The sequence below is a fragment of the Oryctolagus cuniculus genome, chromosome 1, assembly GCF_964237555.1.
Source record: "Oryctolagus cuniculus chromosome 1, mOryCun1.1, whole genome shotgun sequence".
In the NCBI taxonomy this organism is placed as follows: domain Eukaryota; kingdom Metazoa; phylum Chordata; class Mammalia; order Lagomorpha; family Leporidae; genus Oryctolagus; species Oryctolagus cuniculus.
Window position 1 is genome coordinate 163,309,611 of NC_091432.1, and position 24,798 is coordinate 163,334,408.

Below are 24,798 nucleotides of genomic sequence, written 5' to 3' on the forward strand. Positions count from 1 at the left end.
AAAAGGCAAATAAATCAAAGATTAGTTATTAGGGGCCGGCACCACGGCTCAATAGGTTAATCCTCTGCCTGCGGCACCGGCACCCCGGGTTCTAGTCCCATTCGGGGTGCCGGATTCTGTCTCAGTTGCTCTTCTTCCAGTCCAGCTCTCTGCTGTGACCTGGGAGAGCAGTGGAGGATGGCCCAAGTGCTTGGGCCCTGCACCCGCATGGGAGACCAGGAGAAGCACCTGGCTCCTAGCTTCGGATCAGCGCGGTGCGCTGGCCGCAGCGGCCATTGGAGGGTGAACCAACGGAAAAGGGAGACCTTTCTCTCTGTCTCTCTCTCTCACTGTCCACTCTGCCTGTCAAAAAAAAAATTAGTTATTAGGAAGGTGGAATTAGAACTTATTATATGAGATGAAATCATTGTGTAAAAATGCAAAGGATTTTTCAGTAAGTCATTAAAATTAATATGTACACTTAGCAAGATTCTGCATTTTAAATCAGTATAACTAAGTCAGTTTTATTTCATATACCATCAGCAATCAGACAATATAATTTCAGTTTTATACTTTATAATAACTATAAAGTTATTGAGTAAACAAGGATCAGTAAAAATGAACTATAAGCCTTGCATCAAGAAAATTAGGTTGCTGTTAAAAGGGAGTCAAGTTCTAACTAAAAGGAGGGATGTTTCACATAGCTGGAGAGAAAGGGAAAGATAGAAGTCCCCTTCCAGTTTATTTGTAGACTTGGAGTAACACAACTTGATTGATTTTTTACTTTAGTCTCCTGACAAGTTCATTTGAATGAGCAAAGTGCCAAAGTGCTCCTTAGGAATAAAACCACTCTAGAAGATGAACAAGATATGTCCTACTGTGACTTTTAATAAGGCTGCCATAATTCAGACAGTTTTATATTGATGCTTGAATGGAGGAAAAGACCAGATGAATGGAAGAGTAAGCCCAGAGACAAAGCTAGGGTATGTAGAAATGTGTTTTATAATAAAAACTGGATATGTGGATATCCTATGAATCAGCGATTTTACTACTAAGGAAAGTCTTTAGAGAGCTTTTAATTCTTGTGTACCATGAAAGGGGTTCAAGAATGGTCACAAAAGAAATTTTTATAAAGTAAGCAGGCAAAAACACTTGAAATATTTCAGTAGTACAAAGCACTGCAGGGTGTATCCATGTAGTAGTATACTGTATGTCAGTAAAAAGAAATTAACCCTACCTAGAGATACCAAGATAAATGTATCTCAGACATAATCTTATTTCTTTGGAGGCCACAAGAAAGTATATTTAGTATTATTTCATTTATTCAAAGTTCAAAGCCAGGCAGAACCAAGCAGTATATTGTTTTGGCTTTGTACTACCAGTAATAAAATCTTAAGAAAAACAATGGAATGCTTATCACAGAATTCAGAGTAGTAGCTACCTTTGCAAGGGTGAAGATAGAAGTGGAGTGAAGTATGCATAGTTTTTTCCCAATACACATTTCAGCAAACTATCTGATGTCCTATTGTCTATGCATATTATATATTCTTCTCTGTTTATAATATATTTCAAATTAAGCATAGCCGCATATCAGAGTTGGCAGGATTTGAACTGTTGTCAGAAAAAGGTAGTGCAGGCAACACCTGACTTTAGGAGCATTAGGGAGCAAAGCACGGCAGCCTTTAGCTGCTTGGGACATGAACTGCTGCCTGCAGCAGCTTGGGTCAGTGTTCCTGCTGGATCTTGACTTTTATGACCTGTGATTGGTGTAGCTCTGGACAAGAAGAGGAAAGCCAGGGATTTGATTCTCTAGGAGCCATGGTAAGAGCAATAGGCATACCCTATGGGCTTTGCAAAGAACTGGAGATGAAACCACTAAGGATCAAACCCACCTGTAGCACTCTTATAGTAAGATTGGAGCTGATGTATACTCTGACATCTTCAGAGGTCAGGAAGAATACTGGATTGCTGAGTGGTTAAGGCGATGAGTCACACTGAAAGTGTAGCTGTGAATTGTGTTGTCAGTCACCTTTTAGTTACTAGTGACCACAATGCTTGTTTCTTAATAATTTGAATTTTGAATAAGTGATTTGAAAGTTACCTCAGTGTTAGGGCCCTGTGCACTGATATTCTGAAGTAACTTCTTGAATGGGAGAGGATAGCGGTGCCTTTCATGAGAGGTAGTGTATAGTGATTAGAGATGAATGGTAGTCTTTTCTGTCAAATATTCATGTGTGTATGGGGGTGAACTTCATAAGCTCTAACTTTGCCCATGATCCAGATGTCATTGGCCTTTGTCACTGCAACGATAACATTGAGAATTGCAGGTCTAGGGTACTATAGAAGAACATTACCAGGCTGTTTGGAAAAATTCTCAAGCACTTAACTAATTTCAAACAGGACTAAAGCTAACTATGCAGTGAAATGTTCTGAAGGTGTTCTGGGAAAGATAGTGGCGTTATGCAATGCCCTTGTGTAGGTCATGGCTGTTAACTGAAAGTAGAAGGCCAAGCTGTCAGGCAGCAAGCCTCTCCCTTCACTGCTTGTTCTCCACTTTCTCTCATGCGTTTTGAAAACTGGAGTCCTGAACAGAGACTAGCACAACAATGGTTCCTTGAAGTCAGTGGTAGAGTTGTGCACGTCATTCCTGAAGCCCGACAGGAATGGATCCCAGCTGTGCCTGGAGGCGAGGCTGTCATGGCAAATGCTGCCTTGTTCAGCTGGAAGGATGGTGAGAGATCCATTTCCTGAGAATTACCAGTAACTGACAAATCCTGTCATTCCCTGGGTCTGGATAGGAAAGTTCAGGAACCATGTGTGTGAACAGTTGGCACATTGGAAATACTCACTAAAGCAAGGGAACAGACCCAAAGCATTATTTTCTTTTGGCTTAGTTGGATTGGAGGCTAAAATGAAATAGTAGAAAGTCCATGCCTTTTTTTTTCTGGGACTCAGGCCAGAATGGTGGAAGACTGATCATAGTAAATGGATTGTGCAGTACTCGTGAGCTAGGAAGTGGTATCATTGTGTCTCTTCTCAGTTCCTTCTCAGGCTACTGATTGCCTCTCAGAAATGAGTTTCCAAAAGCCCTACTGTCTTTTTTCTCTTGTGTTACTATCAAAATCCTTGACAAACTATTTTCTCTTTGTTTAGAGAAATGTTAATGATTCATAGTTTCAAACATAAGATGTGAAACCTAGATCTAGATCTCGTATTCTTTTTTTAGATGAACACTGAGAGCTTTTATTGATGTATTATTTCTTTTTAAAAGATTTATTTTTTTTATTTGAGAAGCTGATTTAGAGAAAGACACACATGCACACACATACCCACATACCCACACACCCACAGAGAGAGAGAGAGAGAGCAAGGAAGGGAGAGAAAGAGAGGAGAGAGAGAGGGAGAGAGGGAGGGAGGGAGGGAGGGAGAGAGAAAGAGAGAGAGATCTTCCATTTGCTGGTTCACTCCCCAAATGGCTGTAAAGGTCAGGGCTGGGCAAACTGAAGCCAGGAACCAGGAGATTCTTACAGGTCTCCCATGTGAGTGCAGGGGTCCAAGCACTTGGACTGTCCTCTGCTGCTTTACTAGGTGCACTAGTGGGGGGTGGGATATGCAGTGGAGTAGCTGGGATTCAAACCAGTGCCCATATGGGATACTGGTGTCACAGGCAGCATCTTTACCTGCTATGCCACAATACAGGCTCCATCTTATAAATATGTCACAGATTTTTACATTTTAACTCCAACAGTACATTTATTGATATATTATCATACTTCTCCATATCTACTTTTTATGTATAAATAAGCTATTCTTTTTTTTAAAAGATTTATTTATTTGAAAGGCAGAGTTACAGATATATTATCATACTTCTCCATATCTGCTTATTTATAAATAAACTATTCTTCTTTAAAGAGATTGATTTATTTATTTGAAAGGCAGAATTACAGAGAGGCAGAGGCAGAGAGAGAGAGAGAGAGAGATGTCTTCCATCCGCTGATTACTCCCCAGGTGGCCACAATGGCCGGAGCTGCACCGATCTGAAGCCAAGAGCCAGGAGCTTCTTTCAGGTCTCCCACGTGGATGCAGGGGCCCAAAGACTTGGGCCATCTTCTCCTGTTTTTCCAGGCCATAGCAGAGAACTGGATTGGATATGGAGTAGCTGGGACTTGAACCAGCACCCATATGGGATGCAGGCACTACTGCTGGCACCTTTACCTGCTATGCCATGGTGTTGGCCCCTAAATAAGCTATTCTTTACAAAACTGTATAGTTTTTATTGCTGAATGAGATAAATATTGACCCATAAGTTCACTATCATAGCAGACAATAATTTTTTAGGAAAGATTATGTTGTAATACATATGTACATATAAGTGAACATACTTTCTTCAGATAACATATTTATGATGTTCCATGTTGCTGCATAGTCCTCATAGCTGTCATTTAATATACTTGTTAAAAATACACATTCTGAAAAATACACATTCTTTAAAGGAAATAGGCAATAAAAATAATTTTAAGATTTTAATTATATGAACAGATTTGCATGTTTTTAGACTAATTTTTATCCATACTGCAAAAGTACCATGGAGTTCAGTATCCTGTTTTTGATACTTAAGATAAGAATTTTTTGATAGTATGTACCAATAATACACATAATTTTAATGGTTGCATCATGTTCCATTTAGCTTATAAATAACATTTTTAAATAATCTTGAATTGTTGACATTTTGAATATTCTCCTTAATTTGATATTTTAAAAAGCTGTTGTAAGCATCTTTCTGCCTATAGCTTTTTCTCTAATTGAATTATTTCTCTTAGGATATTACTGGGTCAAAGATTAATAAGTTTTGCTGATTCTGATGATTAATGCCACATGACCTTTTTTTTTTTTTTTTTTTTTTTTTTTTTGTCCTTATTAGAAAGGCAGAGTTAGAGAGAGAGAGAGAGAAGGAGAGACAGAGAGAGATATTTTCTACCTGCTGGTTCATTCCCCCAGTGGCTGCAACAGCTGGGGTTGGGCCAGGCCAAAGCAAGAAGCCAAAAGCTTCTTCAGAGTCTCCATGTGGGTGCAGGGGCCCAAGCACTTGGGCCATTTTCTATTGCTTTTCTGGACTCATTAGCAGAGAGCTGGATCAGAAGTGGAGCAGTTGGGACTCCAGATGGAGGCTTAATCAGGCCACAGTGCTAGCCCTGCCACATGGCCTTTCAAAGCTATTGTACCCATTCCCAAAGCTACATACATTGTATAACAGAGCAAGTTTCACACAATTCTCAGCATAAAATTATGAATTTAATGGGTCTGTTATTAAGTTAATAATGAAGTTGATTTGTTAATGAGTTTCTGAATGATTTTCACATTTTGAAAACTGTTTACGTAGTTCATATTCTTTTCCTGTTTTAAAGTAGTGTTTTCAGATTGAATTACATAAGGTTTTTGTATAAGCTTTGTTGTAAATGCTATTTTTCCTCATTTTTCTTGCCTTCTGTTTTATTTTTTGACTTACTAAAGTTGTTATTTCTGGTAAATAGTCATTTTCTTTGTGTTTTCTGTAATGTAGAGAGTTATTTCCTTTCTAAAAGACAGACAAATATTCAGTGTTATATTTTTCTGTATTTCTTGTGACTTAAATAATAAAAGTAATTCCTTAATGTAGAAACTTTTTGGAAAAGCTTATTATATGTGTGCAATGTGCAAAAAGAAATCAGAAATCCTGAATCCCAGGGAAAATCATAGATAATATTTTGATATGTATGTATATAGTCTCTGAAAATATTTGAAAACAAATATACAAATAAATATACATAAATATTTAAATATATAATAATATATAATATAAATATATAAATAAACATAAATATTTTCCAAAAATAGTTTTGAGTATAGAGCATGTACATTTAGATTAAAATGTAACACAAACATCTTTCTGTGTTAGTGGTATTAGATCACCCTCAGAATTTCAAATGGGCATATAGCATTCCATTATGTAGTCCAGTAACAGAGTTAACCTTTCCTTCAGCATTGGACATTCGGGCTTTTTTCTATTATACACAAATTTGAGAGGAACAGTCTTAGACAAACATTTTTCTCATTTGTTTCAGTCCTAGTGAGGGGATTCCTAGGATCAAGCCATTGATCTCTTTAAAGAGTTCTCTTTCCTCAAATTGGGTTTCTAAAGGTTGTGATAGTTTCATCTAGACCCAGGTAAGTTTGACAGGGCCTCTTTCCTATACCTATCTAATTCTCCTGAATCTTTACTGATCAGATAGGTAAAAGATAAATAAAGATACCTCATTGCTACTTCAATTTCTAGTCTTCCATGATTAATGAAGTTGAATATTTTACCATAGATTTATTGCTTGCTTGTATTTCTACTTTTGTTCCTGTATTTATTTATTTTTCCATTAAGGTTTTATATCTTTGTGTAAAGTAGTTTATAATCTAAAAGTCCAGCGCAGGATGCACCCTCTGCTTCCACCTCTTTCTAGTGGATATGGTGCTTTACAGTAGGTTCTTAATCTCAGAATTAGGTGGGGAAAAAGCATTCTCCAAGCTCAGAATAACCTTACAGTTGTTGCCATCTACATGTGAGGAAACCAGTCTCCTGTTAGTGGATAATTACGGTTTCTATTAAACTGTGAAAAATCAGGGAAACTATTAGCAAGTAAGGAAAAAAAGACATTAAAATTGGCCCTATTTTGCCCTAAAAATAATGCTGTATTTTATTTCAATCACATGAGGAAGAAAGATGTCTCAGATTCCCAGAACCCAGGATGGTATCTTAAGTGGGAAGTAGAGGAAGTATGGGATTTTTGAGCATAAAGATATCAAGTCTGTAAGTTGTAGGTGTTAGAAGGACCCTGACAGGTGGAGAGGAGGTATGGAGGCTGCTAGGGCTGGTGTTGGGAAGGATGCCTGGAATCACTGGGCACCTGTAGCAAGTGTGGCTAACCTGCTGGGGAGGAACATTGTGGATCAGATTGGCAACATGAACTATGAACTGCTGATCATCTCCCAGCTCTTGAATAGTAGAGCTACAATTTGTGAATGGAGAGATCACAAACCCATAATAAAGATTATGTACTTGATTATTAATTCCAGGACTTCCATGAATACCAGAATTCTGGGATGTTCAGCTCTGTCATATGAATGGCTTACCATATGCATACAAGCTATTCAATCCTTCCATATATTTTAATTCACCTCTAGATTACTTGTAATATCTAACATAAATGTAAATGATAAGTAAATAGTTGTTAGACTGTATTTTGGGGGGCATAGCAACAAGAAAAAAGTGTGCATGTTCAGTACTAACCCATTTTGGGGGAGTGATTATAATTTGCTTTTGGTTGAACTCATGGATGCAGGACCCATGGATCCAATTTCCTTTGCAGCTGTTTGTGACCATGTGAGTAACTACTCATAAAAAGAATGCGTGCTGAAGCAATATGTGCCCCTTCCTGGAAATCGCCTTAAATAGAATGAGAATGCCCCTTCTCCTTTTCACTGTCTAGGATGTGGATTTCATGGACCACACAGTTGGGTACTGTTAAAGCTCTGCCCACCTTTAACAACCTCCCATAGCTGTTAGCAGGAGTCTAGAACCTTTTTAATTTTTTTTTAAAGATGTATTTATTTGAGGGAGTTAGAGACAGAGAGGGAGAACAGAGAGGTCTCCCATCTGTTAGTTCACTCCCTAAATGGCTGCAATGGCTGCAACTGGGCTTATCTGAAGCAAGGAGCCAGGAGCTTCTTCCAGGTCTCACATGTGGGTGCAGGGGCTCAAGGACTTGGGCCATCTTCTACTGCTTTTCCAGGCCACAGTAGAGAGCTGGATTGGAAGTGGAGCATCTGGGACTCGAACTGGCACCCATATGGGATGCTGACACTACAGGCAGTGGCTTTAATCACTATGACACAGTGCTGGCCCCCTTGAGAACCTTTTTCTGCCAAGGACCATTCTGATATTTATAGCATCAATTGTGGGCCGTATGAAAGTATTAACTCAAACTAGCCTGCTGTGTCTGGCATTGTGGTGTAGCAGGTAATACTTCTACCTGCAATGCCTGCACTCCATATGAGTGCTGGTTCATGTACTCGCTATTCCACTTCTGATCCAGCTCCCTACTAATTGCCTGGGAAAAGTAGAAGATGGCCCAAGTACTCTGAACTCTGTCACCTATGTGGGAGACCTGGAAGAATCTCCTACCACCTGGCTTCGGCCTGGCTTAGCCCTGGCTGTTGGAGCCACTTGGGGAATGAACCAGTAGATGAAAGACCTTTTTTTCTCTCTCCTTCGCTCTTCTGGTCTCTCTCTGACTTTCAAAATCAATAAATAAGTAAATAAATCTTTAAAGTATTAGCTTGCTGGGGCCGGTGCTGTGGCTCAGCAGGTTAACGCCCTGGCCTGAGGCGCTGGTATCCCATGACTTAATTTATTAATTTGAGAGGTAGAGTTACAGAAAGAGAGAGAGAAAGGTCTTACATTCACTAGTTCGCTCCCCAAATGGCCTCAATGGCCGGAGCTGGGCCAATCTGAAGCCAGGAGCCAGGGGTGTCTTCCAGGTCTCTTACACAAGTACAGGGGCCCAAGGACTTGGGCCATTTTCTACTGCTTTTCCAGGCCATAGCAGAGAGCTGGATCAGAAGAGGAGTAGCCAGGACATGAACCAGTGCCCATATGAAATGCCAGAGCTGCAGGCAGAGGCTTAGCTTACTGTGCCATAGTGCCGCAAGAATAAATTCCTTCTTTGCTTTAAGACAGAAAAATAATAAAATATTTGGAAGCATTTCAGAAAACCCTTTGTGAACTAGTTCTTTTAGAACAAGAGATCCATTGGATTTGCTGACAGTTTTTACCATGGAAAGTTTTTCATGGATAGGAAGCTGGAACTTTTAAGTCTGTTACCATCATGGTTTGCTGAATGCTGATGAGCTGCTGCTTAAGCAGCGTCTAAAGTCACCAGTCCTTTCTGCTGCCCTCTGAATAGCTTTATGACCTCTGTACGAAACCACTACTCTCAGTGAAAATGAAAATCTGCAACAGAGGCAAGAGCTGCTGAGACTCCCCACTCTGAATGACACATTGAATTCCAAGGAAGTGGAACCCGTGCTTAGGACAAGATTCAAAGAGCCTCATCAGACCACAGGAAGAGGAGAGAGCGCAGTTGAGGGACAGGAGCAAGGGCAGTGGAGGTAGGTGGCAAGGGAGTCTCTGTCCTGTAGCTATGAAGTTTGCTCTGGAGTTGCTTGAGCCTCATCCTGAACATGTGATTTCCATGATACAACAAATCTGTGCTTTACCTGCTCAGTCTTATCACTTGTTGGATATTATAGTACCCAGTTGATGGGGGGTAGCACCAAGAACAGTCATTTGGTGATCTACACTATGTCTTTCAAATGGAGAGAAGTTATCTGATTAAAAAAAAAAAAAAAGGTCCTGTTTTAGCCCCATGTCCTGGAACTTTCCTAGAGGTTTGCCAGAAGCTCCCTGGCATATCATTATCCACTAGGGATACATCTGTTAACTTTGTATCTACTGGGTCACAAGGATTTGGTGGGGGGAAGTTTGTCGCACAGTGTGGACCTGCTATGAACTCTTCCTTGGTTCTGTCACATTTAAAACTGGCAGCCTAGGGGCCGGTGTTGTGGTGTAGCTGGTTAAGACGTCACTTGCAATGCCTGCATCCTGTATGGGTGCCAGTTTTTGTACTAGCTGCTCCACTTCCTATCCACCTCTCTTTCTATTGTTGCCATTTGGAGAGAGATCTTTCTGTCTCTGTAATTAGCTGTGCCTTTCAAATAAATAAATCTTACCGAAAAACTGGCAGCTATATACATCACTGTATGTAGCCACATTTTCAGTGCCTGTCTTACTGTGAGCCCAAAACTGCTTACTGTGAGCTCCCTGTGACTACACCAAAGATTTTTTTAGCCAGTCTTGGCGGTGTTCATACCTTATAGACAGGGAAAACCAGAAGTGTCAGAGCATCAGTGCTGTTGGAAGCAACCCTCAAGTAATTGCAGATGGGTTCCTTCCTTGTTTGAGATATTTCTGAGATGTGTACTCTACTGTCTTGCAGAATTCCCCAGTAATTTAAAGTCTCAGCTGTCCACACTGGTAATCTTCTTGATAACACTCTTTGTTGGTTTCATTTCTTTCCTATCTCACTTCTTCCTAGAATCCTTTCAAATAAACTACCTGCATTCACATCCTACTCTTCGAGTGTGCTGCAGGGAACCCAACCTAGGACATCCAATAAATGGATAAAAGCTGTGTTTCTCTGTGCAGAAGTTCTGCCTCTAAAATCTACAGAGGCTTAGAAAACACCATGCCTGTCTCTCACTGATTGAATATATTAACCACAGAGATCAGTCCCTTATCTTGGAAGAGCTATCCCATCATAACTCAGACTACTGTAGCTTTAAAAAAAAAGACTTAACTAATGTAGCATGTCTGCAAGTCTCCCCTCTCTGATACCAATTGATTTGTAGGGTGTCTTGATCCTGTGGATTGATGAACACATTGTCATTAATACAGTGGTTCTGCATAAGGTTTGATGGACTATCAAGAAGATCTAGGTCCCTCCAGGCTGTATTATGATGGAGAATAAGAGAGTTAAGATAGCCATGTGGCAGGACAGTGTCTGTGTGTGCTGTTGTTCTCTGGCATGAAATTAAGGCAACTAAGTTGCCTTTGATTCTCCTTTGTGTTGTGAATTGAGAATACATTCACAGCCGCTAATCCTTCGCCTGTGGCGCTGGCACACCTGGTTCTAGTCCCGGTCGGGGCTCCGGATTCTGTCCCGGTTGCCCCTCTTCCAGGACAGCTCTCTGCTGTGGCCCGGGAAGGCAATGGAGGATGGCCCAAGTGCTTGGACCCTGTACCCCATGGGAGACCAGGATAAGCACCTGGCTCCTGCCTTTGGATCAGCGCGGTGCACCGGCTGCAGCACACTGACCGCGGTGGCCATTGGAGGGTAAACCAAAGGCAAAAGGAAGACCTTTCTCTCTGTCTCTCTCTCTCACTGTCCACTCTGTCAAAAAAAAAATAAATAAAATAATTTAAAAAGAGAATACATTCACTATGTTGATGGCTGCAAACCAGTCAGTGACAATAGTGTAGCTGTTATTGGGACAGCTCCTTGGACAAGTTTCTAATGATTCACTATCATCTGCCATCATTTATCTAATTTGTAGAGAAGTCAGACAGTTGAGTTGAACAGGAATATGGTGAGGATCACCATACTTGTTTCCTTTAAGTTTTCACAGTAGAGTGTTGCTTCTCATTTTTATTATCTTTGCTGGGTAGGACAGAGTAGTTTCATTTGCTTCCTCTTGACCTTTCCTACCATGGGAGCTCTTACTTCACGATTCAGGAAGGAAATGTGTGGACTTGACAGTTTTTAAATATTTAATCTTTTAAGTATTTGCATTCAGAATTTTGGGAAATAACTCATGGTACTAATTATGAGATAAAATTAGGAACTGTAGTCATTCGACACCTGTTCTAAATAGGGCATCCTAATGGAATTCAGATCTTCACTTAGAAGTGATATCTTAGACTCTGTATCAACTGGTCTTCAGAAGTTTAGATATTCCCTTTCTTTAGTATGCAGTTATTCTGTAAGTGAATATCAATTCCTTGATGTAACTATTGGGGGAGTATTGACCATTACATTTTTTTTTTTTTTTTTTGACAGGCAGAGTTAGACAGTGAGAGAGACAGAGAGAAAGGTCTTCCTTTTTCCATTGGTTCACCCCCCAAGTGGCCGCTACTGCTGGCACGCTGTGGTTGGCGTACTGTGCTGATCCGAAGCCAGGATCCAGGTGCTTCCTCCTGGTCTCCCATGCGAGTGCAGGGCCCAAGGACCTGGGCCATGCTCCACTGCACTCCAGGGCCACAGCAGAGAGCTGGACTGGAAGAAGAGCAACCAGGACAAAATCCGGCACCCAACTGGGACTAGAACCTGGTGTGCTGGTGCCGCAGGCGGAGGATTAGCCTAGTGAGCTGTGGCACCAGCTGACCATTACATTTGTAGTTGCCTTGAAAAATCTGCAAAACTGATCTTGATAAGGGACAAGGATTTTCCATTGTGATGACTGATTTTGGTCTCCTAGTCTCCAGTCCTCCCTCTCTTTTTATAATCATGCAAATTAAGCAGCTTTATAGTCAGCAGCTATCTCAATCCTAGGCATACCATCATCTCCTAATCATTTATCAAGGTTCCTGATTACCATTCAGTCATGCTGTTAGAGTAATTAACTCTACTTTGCCTCTGATGGCTAAGGGCTTCTACCTAGTTTCTGCCATTCAGAGTCCCATCATCACCATTGTATTTGGAATATCAGTTCTGTGGTGGCTTTCCTCACTGTTCACCTCAGCGTGTCAGGACCTCCACTCCCAAGTTTATCAAAGACGTCTGTGCTGCCCTTACCCCAGGATATTACTTACTGCCTTCCTTCTCAGTTGGTCCTTTGAGCTGTTTCCAGGAATGTAGTCAGATTGTGAGTTTTCAGGCTTTATGTAGTAAATCCTTTTTGAAAATTCCAGCTTCTGAGCCTTCTGATCTTTCTCCATACTATACCAAGGAAGTTTTGTTACTTCCACCTCTTCCTGCAGCCTGTTACTGTATCCAGACTTTAAAAAGTCATTCTGGAATATTGTGAGAACAAGTACCAGGTTTCTATGCTAGAATGTTATACTCTGAGTCACACAGTAGTAACTCCTTGCCAGTAAAACCTCCTTGATGTGGCCTTACTTACTTTTTTTTTCTTTTTATTATTTAATAAATGTGAATTTACAAAGTGCAACTTTTGTATTGTTGTGGCTTCCCCCTGCCCCAACCTCCCTCCCTCCCGTGGCCCTCCCCTCTCCCACTCCCTCTCCCATCCCGTCCTTCATCGAGTTTCATTTTCAATTACCTTCATATACTGAAGATCAACTTAGTATACACTAAGCAAGGATTTCAACAGGCTGCACTCACACAACCACACAAGGTATAGGGTATTGTTTGACTAATAGTGTTGTTTTTAAGTTTCATAGTAAAACACATTAAGGACAGAGATCCTACGTGGGGAGCCTGTACCCAGTGACTCCCATTGTAGATTTAACAATTGGCACTCTTATTTATGGTGTCAGCAATCACCCGAGGCTCTTGCCATGAGCTGTCTAGGCTATGGAAGCCCCTTGAGTTCACCAGCTCTGAACTTGTTTAGTCATGGCCATATCACAGTGGAGGTTCCTTCCTCCCTTCAGAGAAAGGCACCTCCCTCCTTGATGGCCTGTTCCTTCTGCTGGGGTCTTGTTCACCAGGATCTTTCATTTAGATTGTTTTTGCCACCGTGTCGTGGCTTTCCATGCCTATGAGAGTCTCATGGGCCTTTTAGCCAGATCCGAACGCCCCAAGGGTTGATTCTGAGGCCAGAGTGCTGTTTTGGGCGTTTGCCATTCTAATGAGTCTGCTGTGTGTCCTGCTTCCCCCCCGCAGGATCATTCTTTCCCTTTTAATTCTATCCTTCATTATTTGCTTACACTGGTCTTATTTGTGAAATCTCTTCGACACTTACCCTATCGGTTGTGTACTTCTACTTATCACTTTAGCAAGTGCGCTGACATTGGTACATGTCTCCTTGATAAGATTGAGTTGAAATCCCCTGGCACATTTCTTGTTCCACCGTTGGAGGTAAGTCCGAGTGAGCCTGTGCCAAGCTATATATCTCCTCCCTCTCTTATTCCTACTCCTATGTTTAACAGAGATCACTTTTCTGTTAATTTTTAAACGTGGCCTTACTTTCTTTTGCTTTGGTCTGGTACACTGGAGACTCATTCCTCTATCTATCTATCTATCTAGATATATAAGATCTATCTATCTATCTATCTATCTATCTATCTATCTATCTATATCTTATTGGTGGCACTTATTAGCATTAGGTCCTGTAATTCCCTTGATGACTAAACTGTGTCCTCTTGGTTTAGGGATTGCAGTTTTCTTCTTTGAGCGGGGCTGCATCTGATCCATATGAGTTCCCTGAAGGCAATGAAGTGTCAGGAGAACGAACAAGCGTTGTTGCATGAAGCCATGGAAGGGAAGACTTTCCTCTTTTGGCAGGATGGAAAGGGCTGCTTCTGCCATCCTAGAGGTTTCAGGGTCCCCAGGGCAGTCAAGATGCCAGGACTTTTCCATCCAGTAATCATCATAATATTTGTACTGCTTAGGGCCTACAGGCTATATACATGTTGCTATCCTGCATGTTTCAAAGTCATGGATCCAGTTGTCTGAAGAGTTATAAGTGTCAAAAGTGAGGCCAGAGGGAACCACTTTAGCTTGTCATATTTTTTTGAGATTGAACCTCTGTCTCTGTCTTAATTCTGTGTGTTTGTCTTTCTTGGTATCCAGATACGGCATTGTAGCCACCAAAACTACTCTGCCAGGATCCCTTTGAATGTGAAGATGTGGCAGGATATGGACAGATTTCTTTGCTTTGATTCAAGGAAAAAAGTGTATAATTTCCCTAAAGGAAACTTGTTTTGTAAAGGGCATTCTGTGTGTCAGGTCTTGTCCTCTCATTTTTTATCTTTGTTGTCATGCTTGATCCTTTCATGAGTGTTTTTGACTAGTGACTTTTGTTCTTTTTTGATGAGGACAGGAAAGCTCAAAGAGTTTTTATGATTTACCTAAAGTCATATTGAGCCAGGATTTTGTTTGGCTGTATGCTTTGTACTTCTTTCACTATCTCAAGACTTAAAACAGAAATAATGGCTACTCTGGCTCATTAAGACTTAATTATTTCTGAAACGTATTAATATATTAAAAGTAAGAAATTATTTTTTCAGTTCTACTGTTAACTAGCTATGTGAGATTGATTGAGTCTGTGAGTTTGTTAACTTATCTACAACAAAAATGTAGAAAGGGTTGGCTCCGAGGCTTTGATCTTAAGTTGTTGTGTGTTGGTGTACTCTATAGCTGTTGCCTTCCTAAAGAGAGGCCAGATGGGGAGTAGGAAGCACTGGGTGCAGGCTGGGGGATGATGGAGTGTTCATTCGCCTTGTTTTTTAAGGTTTGAGATCTTGGCTTCAATCCTTATTTTTGGATTTCCCAAATTGAAGGTTCATGGCAATGGATTCCAGATACCTTTTATTTTTCTCCCTCATGGGTGGCAGGATAATAAAACCCCTTATGGGTTTCAGTCTGAGGACATAGTTTGGAGTCAAACAGGTTAGAGTTCTGCTATTTTTTTGATCCTCATTTGCCAGTTGTCTCAAATTAGGCTTAATTTTTTTATTTGTTTATCAAAAGAGAAAGGGAATCAGTACCCCCTTTATTAGCCTTGATGTAAGAGTTATATAAACTAACAATATCTGTGAATCACTGGCATATAGTTCTGGCACATAGACCAATGAGCTGATGGTAAACATGCTTGTATTTATCATTGTGTTTTTGGACTTTTGGGAATTTGGGGGTTAAGAGGCCAACTTTTTTTTTTTTTTTTCGCTCCAGAAACCTTTTATTTAAGGAGAGAACACAGTGATAGTGATTCTTCTTACTGTACTCACCCTTCCTCCCCCACTCCCACACTTCTTCCTCCTCCCTCTCCTATGCCCATTCTTATTTTTTTACTAAGATCTATTTTCAATTAACTTTATATGCAGAAGATTATACTAAGTAAAGATTTCAACCAATAGTATGAAAAATAAAACTTGTTCCTCAACACTGTTAGATTTCTCTTTTGATTTCTTCTGTGATTCACTGTTCATTCAAGAGCATACTGTTAAGTCTCCATGTATTTGCATATATTCTAGAAACTCTGTGAGTTATTGATTTCCAGCTTCATTCCATTGTAGTCAGGGAAGATGCATGGTATAATTTTGATTACTTTGAAATTGCTGAGACTTACTTTATGACCTGGCCTATGGTCTATCCTAGAGAAAGTTCCATGCAGTTGTGAGAAGAATGTGTATTCTGCAACTGTAGGATAAAAAGTTCTGTAGATATCTGTTAGATCAATTTGGCCTATAGTGTTGACTAAATGTTTCCTCACTGATTTTCTGTCTGGTTGATCTGTCCATTGCTGAAAGGCGGAGTATTAAAGTCTTCCCATTACTATTGTATGGGAGTCCTATGTTTCCCTTTAGATCTATCAATATTTCTTCAACATTTCTTTTAAATAGCTAGGTGCCCTGTAATTAGGTGCATATACATTTATTATAGTCATATCTTCCTGTTGAATTCATCCCTTAATCATTGCACAGTGCCCTTCTTTGTCTTTTTTAACAGTTTTTGTGTTGAAGTCTATTTTGTCTGATAATAGGACAGCCACACCAGCTTTTTTTTTAAAATTTATTTGATAGGTAGAGTTACAGAGAGAGAGAGAGAGAGAGAGAGAGAGAGAGAAAGGTCTTCCCTCCGTTGGTTCACTCCCCAAATGGCTGCCATGGCCAGTGCTGTGCCAATCCGAAGCCAGGAGCCAGGTGCCTCTTCCTGGTCTCCCATGCAGGTGCAGGGGCCCAAGCACTTGGACCATCCTCCACTGCCCTCCCGGGCCAAAGCAGAGAGCTTGACTGGGAGAGGAGCAACCAGGACTAGAACCCGGCACCCATATGGGATGCCAGCACCACAGGTGGAGGATTAACCAAGTGAGTCATGGTGCCGGCCCCCATCACCAGCTCTTTTTTGGCTTCTGTTAGCATGGGATATCTTTTTTTATTCTTTAACTTTGATTCTGCATGTATCTTTGTTGGTCTGGTGTGTTTCTTGTAGGTAGCAAATAGATGTATGCATGTGTGTGTGTGTGTGTGTGTGTGTGTGCATGTGTTTTCTATTCAGACAGTCTGTGCCTTTTAACTGGAGAGTTGAGGCCATTTACATTCAATGTGACTATTTATAGAAAGTAATGACTTGGCCCTGCTATTTTTCCATAAATATTCCTATTGTTTACTTCAGATTTCCTTTGTACTTTCACTGGGAGATATTCACCCTTCACATTCTTTTATAATGATGACCATGTTTCTGTGTTTCTGTATGTAGCACATCCCTGAGCATCTTTTGTAAGGCTGGCCGAATGGTGACAAATTCTTTCAATTTCTATTTGTTTTGGAAGGTCTTTATTTTACCTTCATTCATAAATGAGAGATTTGCAGGTTACAATATTCTGGGTTGACTTTTTTTTTCTCTCAGGACTTGGAATATATCTTGCAATTCTCTCCTAGCCTGTAGGGTTTCTTATGAGCAGTCTGCTATGAGTCTTCTTGGAGATTCTCTGAAAGTAATCTGGCATTTCTCTCATGCATATTTTAGAATCTTTTCTTTATGTTTTACTTTATGTTTTAGCCTCATAGTGGAAACACAGCATAAGTATTTTTTTTTCTGCTACTGAAGACATATCAAGGTTTATTCATTTAAAATTTTCAAAACATGCCCACTAGCACTGCTGTTTTAGTTTTGGGCCAGTGTTTTAATCTTTGAAGGCAGAATTCAGCTGATAAAGCTTCTGAGTCAGCATGTTGTCTGTCCTTCCCTAGATTGTGACCTCTGGCCTCCAGGGATTAGATACCACTGACTATCCCATCCTTCAGGCTTCGAATTTAACAACATCTACAGGGTGTTAGGTCCAATTGTATTCCCTCAGACAAGGATTTAGTTAGGTCCAATTGTATTCCCTCAGACAAGCATTCTCTTCTAGCTCTAAAGGGAAGAACAATAAGTTCTCCCCCTCCCCCTCCCCCTCCCCCTCCTCTTCCCCGTCCCCCTCCCCACCCCATCCCCATCTCCCTGTCCCCCTCTCCCCCCTCTCCCCCTTTATTTCTCATCCTCCTTCACAGATGGAGTGATCATGTGTTTGTTGTTCGAAGCAGTGAGATTCAGCAAAAGTTTTTGGGTATTGAGAGTTATACTCAGTTGTGTTTACCTTCTTTTTTGTTTTATAAAAAATATTTATTAGAGATAGACAGAGAAAGAGGTAAGAGAAAGAATATGACAGATGGAACGCTCATCTGCTAGTTCATTCTCAAAATTCCAAAAATTACTGGGACTGAATCCTGGAGCTTTGATTCCGATCCAGGTCTCCTGTGTGGGTGGCAGTGATGCAATTACTTGAACATTGCTGCTGCCTCCCAGGGTCTGCATTAGGTGGAAGTTGAAATCTCGAGCAGAGCTGGGAATTCAAACCAAGTACTCCAGTGTGGGGCACAGGCATCTTAACTGGTGTCTTAAACACTAGGTGGAATGCCAATTCATGTATTTGCCTTTCTACTCAGTGCCTCTTTATAATGGATTGTGAACATGATGGGAGCACTGCAATAGCCAGCTTGTGACTGTATGAGAAAGGCCAAAAAGCTAACAGAGGCTGGACAACGACAAGCTTGAGTTGCTGAATTAAAGCCATCTACTTCTGGGGTTACTCTGTGGGAAATGAAGATCTGCTTGGTGAAGTCACTATTGTTTGGGTTTGCAGTCAGATGTAAATTCTGAACTTGAAAGTAGTATTCAAACTGGACAAACATTGCCATTGTATATCTATGAATGTATAATCCATAATGCAGAGATGACAATTGTGAATCTTATTGTATAAAACCATGCAGATGCCCTTGTCTGGATGCTTGTATCCCCCTAAAATTTTTATGTTGAAATCTTAACCCCCTAAGTGATGGTAGTAGGAGATTGATGTCTTTGAGAGGTGACAAGCCTTTGGTGGGGGCCTTCCCATTGTGAATGGGGTTGGTGACCTTAAAGAAGAGGCCCAAAAAAGCTCCCTCACCCCTTCTGGCACATGAAGTTGTAGCAAAGGATGACTCTCTATGAACCAGGAAGATGCTGCAGCCTAGAGAATGAATCTACTGGCTTCTTAATCCTGGATTTCTCAACCTCCAGGACTGTGAGAAATTGATTTCTGTTGTTTATGTGCCTCTCATTCTGGAATGTTCTGATATAGTAACCTGATTATACTAAGACAGGGGTGTAAAAGCAGTTGAAGAAAAAAGTGAGAGGGGCTTGCATTTGACACAACAGTTAAAATTACACTTGAATCACTTGCATCCCATATCAGAGTGCCTGAGTTCAAATACCAGCAGCATTCTCTATTTCATATTCCTGCTAATGTACACCCTGGGAGGCAACAGTGAGGACTCAAATGGTTGAGTTCCTGCTACCCATATCAGAGATCTGGATTGAGTTCCCAGCTCCTGGCTTTGGCCTGGGGTAATGTGGCATTTGGGGAGTGAACCAGTGGATGGGAGATCTTCCTGTGCCTGTGTCAGTCTTCTGTCTGCATTTCAAAACAAATTAATTTTTTAAAAGATTTTACTTATTTGAGAGGTGGAGTTAGAGAGAGAGAGACAGACAGACAGAAAGGTCTCCCATCCACTGGTGCACTGCCCACATGGCTGCAATGGCTGGAGCTGTGCCTATCCAAAGCTAGGAGCCAGGAGCTTCTTCTGGGTCTTCCTGCGCATGCAGGGTCCCAAGAACTTCAGTCATCTTACACTGCTTTCCCAGGTCATATCAGAGAGCTGGACTGGCAGAAGAGCAGCCAGGACATGAACTGGTGTCCATATGGAATGCTGATGCTGCAGGCAGATGCTTATCCTACTATGCCTCAGTGCCAGCTCCAAAACAAATAAATTTAAAAGAAAAAAAGTTGGAAACACAATGAAAACTGGTAGGATATTGGTTGTTTCTTTAACATGTATTTATCTAAGAGATAAAATAGTAATGAACAAATAAGTTGAGGAAAGATTTTTAATATAAAACAAAATAATAGGACTATCATGAATTTACACCCTAAAAGGCAAATTTGCATTTACTTTTTAAGCATCAATAAACCGTAGGCCTGTAAGAATGTTTCTTGATGTCAAAAATATTCTCATATTCTTTGGTTGTGAAGCTCATAATCCCAATGACTGCTTTTGACTTCAGGTATATAAGTGGAGGTGGCAGTTTTAAGATTACAAAGTTAAGGTTCATGGCTAGTGTGCAAGGAAAATGGTATGTGGTGTTTTGGGAAGGCTTATTGAGTGGAGGCTGGAAAATAGGAGCACATTCTGTTTTCTTTCTCTTTCATTGTTCGGTAGCATTTCCAAAATGCCATCTGATGAGCATGGAGATTAACAAAAAAATAACTTTTGCTGTATATCTCTTAACTCATTACAGCATGGTTACAGATAGGATCTTTTTCTATGTGTTAATTTTCAAGTTGAGAGTTGATAGTTTCTTTTCTTTTCTTTTTTTTTTTTTTTACAGAGGATCAGTTTAGTACATTAAGTAAAGATTTCAACAGTTTGCACCCCCATAGAAACACAAAGTGAAATATATTGTTTGAGTACTCGTTATAGCATTAAATCTCAATGCACAGCACATTAAGGACAGAGATCCTACATGAGGAGTAAGTGCACAGTGACTCCTGTTGTTGACTTTACCAATTGACACTCCTGTGTATGGCATCAGTAATCTCCCTATGCTCCAGTCATGAGTTTCCAAGGCTATGGAAGCCCTCTGAGTTCTCCGATTCTTATCTTGTTTAGACAAGCTCATAGTCAAAGTGGAGGTTCTCTCCTCCCTTCAGAGAAAGGTACCTCCTTCTTTGAAGACCTGTTCTTCCACTGAGATCTCACTCGCAGAGATCTTTTGCCAGAGTGTCTTGGCTTTCCATGCCTGAAATACTCTCATGGGCTTTTCAGCCAGATCCGAATGCCTTTAGGGCTGATTCTGAGGCCAGAGTGCTATTTAGGACATCTGCCATTCTATGAGTCTGCTGAGTATCTCACTTCCCATGTTGGATCACTCTCCCCTTTATTTATTCTGTCGGTTAGTGTTAGCAGGTACTAGACTTGTTTATGTGCTCCCTTTGACTCTTAGTCCTTTCATTATGATCAATTGTGAACTGAAATTGATCACTTGGACTAGTGAGATGGCATTGGTACATGCCACCTTGATGGGATTAAATTGGAGTCCCCTGGTATGTTTCTAACTCTACCATTTGGGGCAAGTCAGCTTGAGCATGTCCCAAATTATATATCTCTTCCCTCTCTTATTCCTACTCTTATGTTTAACAGGGATCACATTTCAGTTAAATTTCAACACTTAAGAATAACTGTGTATTAATTACAGAATTAAACCAGTCATATTAAGTAGAACAGACAAAAAAACTACTAAGAGGGATAATGTATTAAGTTGTTCATTAACAGTCAGGGCTATGCTGATCAAGTCACCGTTTCCCATAGTGTCCATTCCACTTCAACAGGTTTCCTTTTTGGTGTTCAGTCAGTTGTCACCAATCAGGGAGAACATATGGTATTTGTCCCTTTGGGACTGGCTTATTTCACTCAGCATGATGTGTTCCAGATTCCTCCATTTTGTTGCAAATGACTGGATTTCGTTGTTTCTTACTGCGGTATAGTATTCTAAAGAGTACATATCCCATAATTTCTTTATCCAGTCTACCGTTGATGGGCATTTAGGTTGGTTCCAGGTCTTAGCTATTGTGAATTGAGCTGCAATAAACATTAGGGTGCAGACCGCTTTTTTGTTTGCCAATTTAAATTCCTTTGGGTAAATTCCAAGGAGTGGGATGGCTGGGTCGAATGGTAGGGTTATCTTCAGGTTTCTGAGGGATCTCCAGACTGACTTCCATAGTGGCTTGACCAGTTTGCATTCCCACCAACAGTGGGTTAGTGTCCCTTTTTCCCCACATCCTCGCCAGCATCTGTTGTTGGTAGATTTCTGAATGTGAGCCATTCTAACCGGGGTGAGGTGGAACCTCATTGTGGTTTTGATTTGCATTTCCCTGATTGCTAATGACCTTGAACATTTTTTCATGTGCCTGTTGGCCATTTGGATTTCCTCTTTTGAAAAATGTCTATTGAGGTCCTTGGCCCATCTCTTAATTGGGTTGTTGGTTTTGTTTTTGTGGAGTTTCTTGATCTCTTTGTAGATTCGGGTTATTAACCCTTTATCTGTTGCATAGTTTGCAAATATTTTTTCCCATTCTGACGGTTGTCTCTTCACTCTCCTGACTGTTTCTTTTGCAGTACAGAAACTTCTCAATTTGATGCAATCCCAATAGTTAATTTTGGCTTTGACTGCCTGTGCCTCCCGGGTCTTTATAGGTCTGATCTGATTTCATCATCATTAAAAAAAAATCATCTATTATTTTTCACTTTATGTTTCTGTGTGGGAGCAAACTGTTGAAATCCTTACTTAATGTATACTAAGCTGATCTTCTGTAGATAAAGAGAATCGAAAATGAATCTTGATGTGAATGGAAGGGGAGAGGGAGTGGGAAAGGGGAGGGTTGTGGTGGGAGGGACGGTATGTGGGGGAAGCCATAGTAATCCATTATTCGTACTTTGGAAACTTATATTCATTAAATAAAAGTTAAAAAAAAAAAAAGAAAAAAATTTTCAAGTTGAAAGCAGCTTCCTTGGACTGGTATTAATACAACCACCACAGTGGCACGTCTTACCTCTTGTTTAGCTCAATTTGTTGTGGAAGGGGAAGCCATGATCAGCATGCCTGTATGTACTATTATTCATTAGCATTGTGCTTGTCTGTCTGTCTCCCAAATACCCTCATCTTCAGAACCTAGCATATATCTCTTCCTCCAGTACATGTCTCTGATTGTGCCAGAAATTACCAAATGGTATTTACCCCACATTTCACCATTTATTTGTCTTCTAAATATTTCTTGGTGTTCATATTGTTAGGTAGGAAGTCAGTTATGAGCTTAAGTGTGTGTGACATAAAGGCCTAAGGAGAAGACATCTATGTCCAGCATATCCTGTATCTCAAAGTCATCCTGATGGTGTTTCAGGGGCAGCCCGGTATTCACATCCTGCCCTGCAGGTGCAGCCCAGTATCTGCATCTCAAACACCCTGCTCCCTTCCTTCTGTCTGATAACATTTGCATCCATAAAGTCCTTTGTTTCAGACCTTCAAGAGAAGTTTTTCTATTTACATCCAAAAAGCCCTTTGTTCCAAAAGGAGCAGAGGTGGGGAAGCAAGACCCATCTCCTTAAAAACCCCCAGCCTCACAGCACATTAAGGACAGAGATCCTACATGAGGAGTAAGTGCACAGTGACTCCTGTTGTTGACTTTACCAATTGACACTCCTGTCTATGGCATCAGTAGTCTCCCTATGCTCCAGTCATGAGTTTCCAAGGCTATGGAAGCCCTCTGAGTTCTCCGATTCTTATCTTGTTTAGACAAGCTCATAGTCAAAGTGGAGGTTCTCTCCTCCCTTCAGAGAAAGGTACCTCCTTCTTTGAAGACCTGTTCTTCCACTGAGATCTCACTCGCAGAGATCTTTTGCCAGAGTGTCTTGGCTTTCCATGCCTGAAATACTCTCATGGGCTTTTCAGCCAGATCCGAATGCCTTTAGGGCTGATTCTGAGGCCAGAGTGCTATTTAGGACATCTGCCATTCTATGAGTCTGCTGAGTATCTCACTTCCCATGTTGGATCACTCTCCCCTTTATTTATTCTGTCGGTTAGTGTTAGCAGGTACTAGACTTGTTTATGTGCTCCCTTTGACTCTTAGTCCTTTCATTATGATCAATTGTGAACTGAAGTGAGATTTAATGCTATAACGAGTACTCAAACAATATATTTCACTTTGTGTTTTTATGGGGGTGCAAACTGTTGAAATCTTTACTTAATGTATACTAAACTGATCCTCTGTAAAAAAAAAAAAAAAAAAAGAAATTATCAACTCCCAACTTGACTCTCACTGGGATTAAACATGACAATAGGTCTGATCTGATTTCATCATCATTTAAAAAAAAATCATCTATTATTTTTCACTTTATGTTTCTGTGTGGGAGCAAACTGTTGAAATCCTTACTTAATGTATACTAAGCTGATCTTCTGTATATTAAGATAATCGAAAATGAATCTTGATGTGAATGGAAGGGGAGAGGGAGTGGGAAAGGGGAGGGCAGTGGGTGGGAGGGACGGTATGTGGGGGAAGCCATTGTAATCCATAAATCATACTTTGGAAATTTATATTCATTAAATAAAAGTTAAAAAAAAAAAACCAGCCTCAACCGGACTGCACGCTCAGCCCTCTGCCTCTCTGCTGAGCCGCCTGCCTGGTCTGGCCAGCTGTAATCTCTCCACTCAACCATGTAACCTCTTCCCCTACTCCAAGCGACTGCGCACTCTCTCTCAGGTCCTGTCTGGAGAGGTGCCCATCCATCCTTACGGATGTCCCTTCCCTAATAAACCTTGCTATTTTACCTCCCACTACTCTGTCTCACGCCCAAATTCTTTCTTGCGTGAAGACAAGAACCCTGCAATTTCTCCGGTGACAGTATTATCCCTTAGGTTCTAATGCAGGTGACCAAAAGGTACAAAGTCAAGAGGTACACCATTGCAGGTCAGTGCATGGTGTTTGTGGAGACTGGGTTAAAAGCCAGTTTTTCTGTGATTGTGTGATCTGTGCAAGTTATTTAATATCTCAAAGCCATTAATATATTTGTTTATATCTTTTCTTTTTTCTTGGGTTATTTTCTTCCCAGTAGTGAATTATTGGGCCACACAATTTTGCTTATAGTTGTGACTTACCGGGTTACATCCTAGGCCTTAGCTTCCTCACATATAAAATGGAGACAACAGGCTCTCATACATTGATTCTGTCAGTTAAGGGAAACAAAACCATAGCCTTTTGCAAATAGTAAGCCATAAATGTTAATGCTAACGGAGATTGTTGTTCGGTTGAAATTCTTGTGCTAATTTCTTTCTGCTTAGTTGCCCTGCTAACCAAATCATCTGTATGATATTTGCAAAGGAAAACAAATGAGATCATTCAGTTACCTGAAGCTTTTGT

At 40.6% G+C, this 24,798-nt stretch overlaps 1 protein-coding gene across 16 annotated transcripts in view; it reads left to right on the forward strand.

Annotated features, from left to right (window-relative positions):
- Positions 1-24,798, forward strand: part of LOC138844174 (uncharacterized) — a 411,900-nt gene that overhangs the window by 49,073 nt on the left and 338,029 nt on the right. The window contains exon 8 of one of the 16 annotated variants that reach the window (XM_070051341.1): positions 6,081-6,183. The exons of the other annotated variants lie outside the window; for them this stretch is intronic. The gene's annotated coding sequence lies outside the window, so the exon portion shown is untranslated. The remainder of the gene's footprint in view (positions 1-6,080; positions 6,184-24,798) is intronic. 16 annotated transcript variants of the gene reach the window in all.